Source organism: Pan troglodytes, chromosome 3 (assembly GCF_028858775.2).
Source record: "Pan troglodytes isolate AG18354 chromosome 3, NHGRI_mPanTro3-v2.0_pri, whole genome shotgun sequence".
NCBI classification, from domain to species: domain Eukaryota; kingdom Metazoa; phylum Chordata; class Mammalia; order Primates; family Hominidae; genus Pan; species Pan troglodytes.
The window spans coordinates 65073695-65084571 of NC_072401.2; the positions used below are offsets into that span (position 1 = coordinate 65073695).

Below are 10877 nucleotides of genomic sequence, written 5' to 3' on the forward strand. Positions count from 1 at the left end.
GAGGAAGGCGCATGATATCGAGAAAAGAGTGAGTTTCAAATTTCTGTTGTGCATGTAGTTATCAATGTATTTTACAAAATTTCCAAACAGGCTTACTTATTTTGTACCTCACATAAAAAGATTACTTCTCATTTGAATAATTTCCAGAATTTCTTTGAATAGAATGTCAGAAATTCTCTAAAAAGAAAAATATATTCATTAATATTATAAACTAATATTGCCCCCTGATTAAAACTGTGGGCGTTCATCACAGGCTGATTTATATGCAAACCTGTAGTTTTCACTTTTATATTGGGTGATTTAGGACAATTAAACCTTTCTAAGCAGCAATTTTATCATCTAAACATTAAAGATAGTAATAACACCTTCCTTGTAACTGTGGAGTGAATGAATGTACATATAAACAGTTAGTATTGTGCTAACACATTCTAGTGTTAGGATTAGAAGTTTAAAAGAGCCCATCAATGATGGACTGGATAAAGAAAATGTGGCACATATATACCATGGAATCCTATGCAGCCATAAAAAAGGATGAGTTCATGTCCTTTGCAGGGACATGGATGAAGCTGGAAACCATCATTCTCAGCAAACTAACACAAGAAAAGAAAACCAAACACCACATGTTCTCACTCATAACTGGGAGTTGAACAATGAGAACACATGGACACAGGGAGGGGAATATCACATACTGGGACCTGTCGGGGTTGTTGGGGCTAGGGGAAGAATAGCATTAGGGGAAATACCTAATGTAGATGATGGGTTAATGGGTTCAGCAAACCACCATGGCACGTGTACACCTATGTAACAAACCTGCACATTCTGCACATGTATCCCAGAACTTAAAGTATAAATAATAAAAAAAAAAGACACCATTAGTTTGAAAGGTAAAAATTTTTTTGGTTTTCTTCCAAAGCTCTACCTAGTACCTTACAGAAATCTGTTAATAATTGAAAGGAGGGAGATCTCCATCCATGCTGTGCCTAATGGTATATGGTTAAGATTTGAAATAGAGCAGATAGCCGCTTTTATCTACCAGATATTTTTCTAAGTATTTTACAATACTATGGAAGTACAAGAAGAGCTGGAATAAAATAACAATTATTGTGAGTAGTAAAGTGTAGTTTCACCCATGCTGCATGGTAATTAAAACAAATCAAATGTAAGCAAGGTCACATTATTACATGCCTTTAGGGACTGCTAAGGTTTGACCCAAATCCTGGTCTGTAATTTAAGATTTATTCTATTCAAATATAAAGTTACCAATTGTGTAGAATGTAGCGTTGGAAACTCCATATAAATGGGGCTATGCATTGAACTGTGGATTGTCTTTCTGTCTTATTGTTTTGTCAATTAAGAACCCGAGTCTTTGAAGTAATCCCCTCTGACAACTCGTTTTGACACAGAGCTGCCAGGAATCATCCATTCCAATAAGAAGTGACAGTACTAAGATTAAACTATCATTTCTTTATGAAGGCTGTGAAGGTGCGTTTACTTATAATTAGTATGCATGCTTTGACAGACCAGACATTTTTAGCATTCTTTCAAATAAAATGACTAATTAACTACAAATTAATATTTATAAGACAATCTAGTGCCTGAAGTTGACTGTATGTATAGGAAGAAGATTTCAAGAAGAAAAACAATAAACTAGCATTATCTGTTTTTCAGGGGGTCAGGAAAAAGATACTTTAAAATAAGACCTGAGCTGTTATATGTTTTCCTGGTTTGAAGTATTTTATTTTAGGCTTCTAAATCTTTATTTAGGAAATGCTTTTTAGAACAGCAGATTTTTCTGTGTAGACAAATGGCTAAATTGGCTGATACTTCATGTCCTAGTTAAAAAGGATTGTCCACTGTGGAGTGCTTCCCATTTATAAAGGGAAGTTGTATTTGAAATTTCTGCAGCTTTAACATAGATAGGTAGGTAGATTGACACATATAGAAAGATAATACAAAACATCATTTAGAAGGCCCCTCCAAATCTAGGTGAAACCTAAAAAAGGTATAGTAAAATCTAAGGAATGAATAATGGTTTTATTGATGTTGGAGTAGAGAGTAGCTTTACATGTTCTACCTTTTCTTTGTTATTTTTTACATACAAACATGCAGTATTTGAAATTGAAATTACAATCTAATAAAATATCTTTTCAATCTTAACAGGTCCAACCATAATAACTCTATTTGGTGTAACAAACTCGCTTGCCTAATATCAGTCCTCCAGAAGTTCCCTACACCACAAACGATTTTTTTTTCCCAAAGCACTGCTAGAAATATAATATACAAATTACTATTTTTTTTGTTTCTTGTTTATTGATTGTCTCCTTCACTAGACTCAAAACACCTCAAGAAAGGAGTCTTTTTGTAACGCTTTTCCTAGTACATGATCAGTGCTAAACAAATATTTCTTAAATAAATTGAGTGAATTTGAATACAGTCTTAAGGTTTGTTTTCTGCTTTTCATTTCTTCTGAAGTGTACAGCAGACAACATTTCTGTCATTTTCTTGGAAAAAAGGCATGAAGAAAGAATGTATTTAAAAATCAAACATGGTTACGATAATTCTTAATTTCCTCTTGGAAAATCTTTCTAAATGAAAAATTAAATATCAAGTTATAATCTAATTTTAGGAAAGAACTTCAACTCTCTTAAGTTATAAAAAAGGTACATCTTCTAAATTATATCTCTTAGTCATTGTCTTGTATGGGTAGCATATTAGAGAAAGTAGGAAAAAAGAGTTTTCCTTGTATCAGAATATTGCATGATTCAGAATAGAACATCAGAATTAAATAAAGTGCGTACAAGCCACGAATATGTTTATGGTGGTATTGCCAATGGCTGGATGTGAAGGAGATACAGGGACAATGGGTCAGAATAAAGATAATGGTCATGATGATAAATAAACGTGAATGGTCACAATATGCCAGCTCTGGAGAGGTTGGAAAAGGTGAATCTGCAATCTCATTTCAGAGATTTTTAAGCCAATCATTTACTATCTGTGTTTGGCAGAACCCAGGTAATACCTGTGGGAAGGCAAATTAGAAGCCCTATGATACCTGTTTCAACCCTTCTGACCTTTCTGAGTAGCTCCAATGTATTGGCTTACCATGGCATATCATGTAATGACATTATAGACATTTTGAAAATTCAGCTTCTCTCTCTCTATATATATATGTGTATGTATATATACATACATATATGTATATGTATATGTATATATACATGCACATATATATGTATATGTATATATACATGCACACATATATGTATATATGTATGTACACACATGGATATTTACACATGTATACACATATGTATACATATACATATGTGTATACATATATGTATACATATACATATGTGTATACATATATGTATACATATACATATGTGTATACATATATGTATACATATACATATGTGTATACATATATGTATACATATACATATGTGTATACATATATGTATACATATACATATGTGTATACATATATGTATACATATACATATGTGTATACATATATGTATACATATACATATGTGTATACATATATGTATACATATACATATGTGTATACATATATGTATACATATACATATGTGTATACATATATGTATACATATACATATGTGTATACATATATGTATACATATACATATGTGTATACATATATGTATACATATACATATGTGTATACATATATGTATATATGTATTTATAAACATACACATATATACAGTATTTAAAATGTATATATTTTATATATACTTATATTTTTAAATAAATACATTTATGTTTAAATATATTATGAACCCACACACACAGACACACACATATATATGTATAATATAAGCCATACAAGCCAATATATGTATGCCAGCTTGGACATTTGGACATAGAGTAAAACACCACCATAGAAATCTGGATATCCTCTGGAATTCCTCCAGATCATGAACTATTTTTACTGTAATATTTTCCCCAACCTTTCCCTCACTCTCTCCTCTAACCACTGGCTTCCTCGCTTTGACCCGATCCTCTGGGCTTTATAGTACAGTATTTGGAAACTATTCTAATAAATTGATAATTGAATATAACAATAGTAATAGTGCACAGCACTAACGATTAATAGGATATTTCAAGACGTTCAAATACACTTTTTTTTAAAATAAATCCTAATTTCCATCACAACTAAGAAGGAGCTTTCTTTTCAAAGCATTTTGTTCCTAATGGTACCTAATGGTTAATGCATGCAAGATGATGGTAGAGATAAAATGAGGGAGGATGATTTCTTCTACGCTGCAAAATCTTGAAAGCAGAGTAGACACTGACTTTTGCTCACAATTTTATTTCTTGCATATCACATACTGCCTTCACATGCATTCTGGATGATTTATCTAGCTCTATACATCAACTAGGTGACTGGTTTAAGTGTTCATCTGGATAGTATCACAAATGTAAAGTTACACCATGGTCCTTCAGGACTGCTCATGGATACCCCAAATCGTACACATCAAACCTGCAAGAGCCATGAACCTACTGCAGTTTACATATGTAACATATTCATATGTGTTAATATGTACATTTCAGCTTTATCTAGGACATGTACTGGTGCTACAATGGACTGAAATGAGCTGTCAAGAGAAAAGAAAAGAAACGAAGTGCAACAAACATTCCCTGATTTATATTTTCTTTCCAAACTCAGCTATTGAAAATAGGAATTTAACTTCACTAAACATGAGCATGAGTTCAAGTAACTGCCTTCAACAGCCTATTCAGCACTTTTACAGACACACCTTGGGGGGAAACCAACCCATCTTTAATTAATTTAATTAAAAACAATTTTGTCAATTAACCTAATAAAATGAAGCTACCTGTGGGCTGTCTGCTTCTGTGCTCAAGAGCCCTGCTGCCTGGTTCCTGCCTTTTGAAAAGCCAGCTGCTATTATTTGTCACACTTGTAAGCAGTGCTTTTGTTAAGGATACTGCATTTATTGAAGCTTTAACATGTTTTCAGCTGATTTTCTGCATTCTAGAATTTATGTCAAACTACATCTGTTGTATGTTGTAAGTAAGCCCTGCATACCTTCAATTACACATGTTCATGTGAAGTGTTTAACTTGGTATATTGTGCCTGAAATATTTTCTACGGATAATTAGAACCGGTAACTATCAGTCAGAAAGAAATTATCCCTCTGCTCATGTACACAAGACACGGGCTCACAGCATGTGCTGCAACGGTCATATCATTTGATATCACTGCGTGTAAAAAACTTGGCTATATTTTTCCTATTCTACTTTATATACCTGGTAAATTATTTAAAATACAAATATTTAACCATTGACAAAAGAAACAAGACCCAGTTTTTGTACAAATTATTTACCTAGCAAGATCAAGAGGAGCAATAGAAAGAAATCAAATCTCTTCATCAGCAAAGGCACCAATTTAGCCTTTGTATTTCTGTCATTGGCAACTACCTGAATATGTATTTATTGGCTGGAGGCAAGAGATGGCGTGGACCAATAAGAATGACCTAGCTGATTAAAAAAATTTTTAAAATTTAAAAAAATACAGAAGATTCCAAAGCATTTCTCTCTAGAACACACTATGTTTAAGTTAACTGAACTTTATAAACATAAGCTATATGTGTAGAAAAGCAAAATTTCAATTACATACATTTATTTTTTCTAATAGTCCTCAAAGTCCTTGGTACAGAAGGAATATGTATTATATCCGCCTCACAAAATCCCTCATAATGTTTTTAATATTAAATTATAAAATAGAGAGTTGAGGATCATAAAGAATTTGATATTGCAGAATTCCTAGCAACACAGTCAAAATTCCATGACACCTTTCTAAAATTTTGGATGCCAACAATTGATTAACTTGCCCTTGATTTTTATTTTATTACATATACTTACATATAACTATATTACATATATGTACACATACTGGCAATTGAATCCTGATAATTTCTGGAAGAAAAAAACACCAGTCTAATTCCAATAGGAACAGTACTTGGGAGTGTTTTTAAAAGAGTCATTTTAGGATACAAGATAAAGATACTGAGGCATGACAAGCGAGGGATAAGATAGAAATGGAAGGAATACGAAGGAAAAAGGAAGGAGGAAAGCAAAAGACTGAGACAGCTGTTATACCAGATGCTTCAAACAAAAGTGATGGAGATTGACAGAATAGGAGAACAGCTTTTCAATGACATTATGCAAAACGGGCAAATTGAACCAAAAGCTTTTATGTTGACAAAAATAAGTTCTTTGATTTTTTTAAGTCTAAAAGCCTAATGTGCTCAAGATTCCAAAAGCAGACAACACATGAGCAACTAATAACAAAAAAGAATATGGAAAACATTGCCAAAAACATGATCACATGAAAAAGCAGCTATGGATTCCTCACTTTTATCAATTATTGTTGATTCTTAGAAATGATTTATAAACTTATCATTGTATAACAAAATCACAGAGAATCATTTAGGGAAATAAAAGAAACAATGAAATGATGAAAATTACTGAGCCTAATGTAAAAGAACATTTAAATGCATACTTAAAGATCTTGCCAACCAATAATGATGGAATCTTGACATCCATATTAAATATGTTTATGCCGAGTACTCTCCATCATAGAATCAAAGAAGTCTATGATTAGAAACAAGTAATCGAAAAGTTCAATTGTACCACAGCCAAAAAAATTATAAGCAGTGAGCTGTTAAAACCATTCCACTAAAGTTAGGGCACTTTCCAAAGACGTTTCTGCCTATATTTATTATAATTGTTTTGCTTGAAATAAGTGTATTTGAGGGAAATAATTGCTTTTAACTAAAAGAGCCCACTAGCTTTACTTCTTAATTTTAATTAACAACTTTCAAGGGTCAGTATTTATATTTTTCTTAGTTGCTATTTTTTAGAACTATATAATAATCATAAAACCCCATGCAAATCTCTTAAATTTCTTTTCTTACAATAGTTCCCCAATCTACAAAGTTTAGAACATGAGTTCTCACGTGTTATAAACTTGGAGCTGCTAAAAATATAATTTTCTTACCCCACCTATTGATTCAACAAGTCCGGAGGCCCAATAACATGAAATATTAAAAATCTTCTAGGATATTATATGAATATTTTCCACAAACCTAACTCTGTTAAGACTATGATTTAGACTACCCAATCCCTATCTTAGAATCCTGGCCTTTGAAATCACCTTGACCAAAAAACCTCATTTCCTAGTTTCAAATAGAATGAAAGCTTCACTTTATGGGTTTCCATTCACTTATTCCTTTCATTTGCCTTCCTATTTTTACCATCCTAAAATTAAAAAAAAAATAAAAAGCGTGTATGTGGTCACTTTGAGTAAATACTTTCTTTTCATTTAAGACTGGACTGCACTTTGCAGGAGGCTCTAACCTATTACTGGGGGAAAAAAAATTAGACAAAAGGCCTCCAGGACACTTGTTGGTCCAATTACCATTATGAATTTATTTCACTTTTGTTTTTATATAGCAGTTGACCAAGACAGCCTTAAAGTTGCTTTCAACTTCTCTAAACTTTAAATAGGATCCTTGCTGACTAGACTCCTGACCTCCCTTGTCTTAGAGCATTTACATTAGAAAACTTGTAATTGTACATTCTTTCTCTGCCCCTCTGAAATGTAAGTTTTTAAAAAAGCATCTTGCCAGTTTTACAACCCAAGAATGTTTTTCTCAAGAACCCGGGAGCCATCTCTTTTCTTTGAAACAGGAACATCGGGGAAGATAATGCCCCTATCTCTGTTTCCATGGGAAGTGAGGAGACTAACTTCCCCTGCAAAAGGTGTAAAACTACCTCCTGTCATTAAGGTAAGAGAAAACCTACCTTACCTTTGCGTGAAGCAAATTAGCAAACACAGGTGGCCTATGATCCCCCACTCGGGCTTTTAAAAATTCTTCAGACCTTTGTTTCACTGGAGCTGTGCTCAGGCATAGGTCTGGCCTCTCTCTTCTATTGCATTGGCCTTGAATAACTGTTTTTTGCCTGTTTAAATTTGCTAGATGCAATTTTTACTCCGACACAGACCTGATTCCTTTTTTGTACTAGTTCTCCTGACTATGTAACTTTGTACTTATTCCATCTTGAGTAAATCGAGTGTCCCTTAGCAGTGCCTTCTCTCCTCTCTTCTCTCCTGGTGCATGTTTTTCATTTTGTAGTGATGTTCTGACTCTCGTGCAGCAGACCTGTTGATTTATAGTGAGAAAACAAGACACATTGAAATTTCACAAAGGTTAATCCTTGGAAAGGCATAATTTTTTTTATATCTCTTGATGTGATCCCAATGTTTTTCATTAATTAGAGAACAGAGACAAAAAGAAGATGATTAAAATGAAAGACTGACAATCTTAAATGCTGGAAATTAAGTGAAAACTCTCATATACTGATGAGGGGAGTGTGAAATGACACAATCACTTTGAAAAATGATTTAGAAGTTACTTAAAATGTTAAACATACTTTTTTTTTTTGCTATGACTCAGCAATTCCACTCCTTAATGCTTTCCTAAGAGAAAAGAAAGCATATGAACAAAGAAAGACTACCTGGTTCAAGAGTGATCATAGTAGCTCTATTTCTAAAAGCTTTCTTTCTAAAATTTCTAAAGTTTTTACTTATACATATATATATAGACAGACATCCATATATACACATATATATGTCCAAGTAAAAGCAACAAATTACAGATAAAGTACATCAAGAATAGACCTCAAAAACTTTACACTTACTGTATAATTTCACTTATATAAAATCCTCAGACAAAATTAACTATGGTTAGTAGAGGTTTGGGGAAAGAGACTAGGAAGAGACATAGAAAATTCGAAACTCCCTCAGGTGACAGAAATGTTGTTTTTTGATAGTGATATATTTATATGTGTGTATGTAGTTACTTAAGAAATGCAATGCTATATATATTATTTGAGTTTTTCACTCCTTTAAAAAGGAGTGGGGAACTGAAGTTCTATATGAGACCAACTTAAGATATCTTATCATTTAAAACTTACCTCTCTCTCCCTGTCCTAATTTAGTTAACATAAAATTCCTAAATTGTGTCTCTTAGAACCCTCTGACACTTAATTTAATAAAATATTTTATGTATAGATGCTTAAATGTTTGAGGTGATTATCTATAAATACAGCTTTAATCAAAACTAGGAATAAAAAATTAGATTCAATAAGATCATTTTAAAAATGGTTATTTTTGTGAGAGATGCAGCGAAATCCATAAAGCTAACATTCTCTTGAACTGGTTCACATCATCTAACATTACACATGTAAGGACTTTCTTAATGTCTTCAATTATTATCAACATTTTACCTCTATTTTTCTAACACAATTATCTTCCATGAAAAAGATGGCATTCGATGCTCAGCTGTCATTAAAATATCTGAAACAATCCTTTAGTTATGCCCTGGGTAAGATTTTTCAGCAGCATTTCCTTATAGGGATATTGAGAATCAGAGCTTTGCAACATTATTTAGACTCAAATATAATTGTGAAGTTATAATTTCTTATACATTTTTACTTGTTGAAAAAAGTATAAAATGTAGTAGAAAAGTCGCAAGATAAGAAAATTGAAGGTTTAAAAAAATTATATAATGAGCTGGAAGCAATCTTCAAGCTCTTGATTAAGCGCCTCATTTAATCAATCAGGAATTTAAAACTTAAATACAGTGTGTGGAAGTGAGAAAATTAATATTTCAAAATCAGATCTTTAGAATTCCTTGTGTTTTGTCTAATCTTTCATGCTATTACTTAAAACTAAAAGTGGATTTTTTGGTGTCAAATATAATTTCTACAGTATCTTTATTATATTGCCAATGATACATTTCTAAGATTAGAACTCTTAGTCAAGTGCCTTGATGCATGATACAGCATTTATAGAGTATTGAATACCTAATGATTTATTTGTTAAAACTAATAGAATCATTAATTTACAAAGTGTTATAATACATGTTTTGCTAACTGTATTATTCTGTTCTTATGCTGCTATGAGGAAATATACCTGAGACTGGGTAATTTATAAAGAAAAGAGGTTTAATTGACTCACAGTTCCACATGGCTGGGGAGGCCTCGGGAAACTTACAATCATGGCAGAAGGCACCTCTTCACAGGGCAGCAGGAGAGAGAATGAGTGCAAGCAGAGGAAATGCCAGATGCTTACAAAACCATCAGGTCTCATGAGAACTCACTCACTATCACAAGATGAGCATTGGGAAAACCACCCCCATGATTCAATTACCCCTGACCTAGTCCCTTCCATGACACATGAGGCTTATGGGGATTACAATTCAAGATGAGATTTCAGTGAGGACACAGCCAAACCATATCAATAATTATTTTTAAAATGAAGAAAAATATATATCACACCTGTAATCCCAGCACTTTGGGAGGCCGAGGTGGGCAGATCACAAGGTCAGGAGTTCGAAACTAGCCTGACCAGCATGGTGAAACCCTGTCTCTACTAAAAATACAAAAATTAGCCGGGCGTGGTGGTGAGCACCTGTAGTCCCAGCTACTCAGGAGGCTGAGGAAGGAGAATTGCTCGAACCCGGGAGGCGGAGGTTGAAGTGAGCTGAGATTGCACCATTGCCCTCCAGCCTGGGCAACAGAGTGAGACTCCATCTCAGAAAAAAAAAAAAAGAAAGAAAGAAAAAGCCATTCATAATCCAAACTCCTACCACCAGCTATATTATCTTATGATAACCACTATATGAATGTAATCAGGACTTTTGTACTAAAAATTCCTTTATCACTTAAAAATATATTTTAGATATGCCCATGTCAATATAAATAATTATACTTTATTGCTACAGATTCACTGTTTTAGTCTTCCCTAAATTTATATA

At 32.9% G+C, this 10877-nt stretch overlaps 1 long non-coding RNA gene across 1 annotated transcript in view; it reads right to left on the minus strand.

Annotated features, from left to right (window-relative positions):
• The window catches only part of LOC129143737 (uncharacterized), a 28669-nt gene extending 18522 nt beyond the window's left edge, over positions 1-10147 (minus strand). Inside the window, exons 1-2 of the long non-coding RNA XR_008547533.1 lie at positions 10079-10147; positions 7866-8219 (exon numbers count right to left, since the gene is read on the minus strand). This is a non-coding gene — a long non-coding RNA (uncharacterized LOC129143737). The remainder of the gene's footprint in view (positions 1-7865; positions 8220-10078) is intronic.
• Positions 10148-10877: the final 730 nt, after the last annotated feature.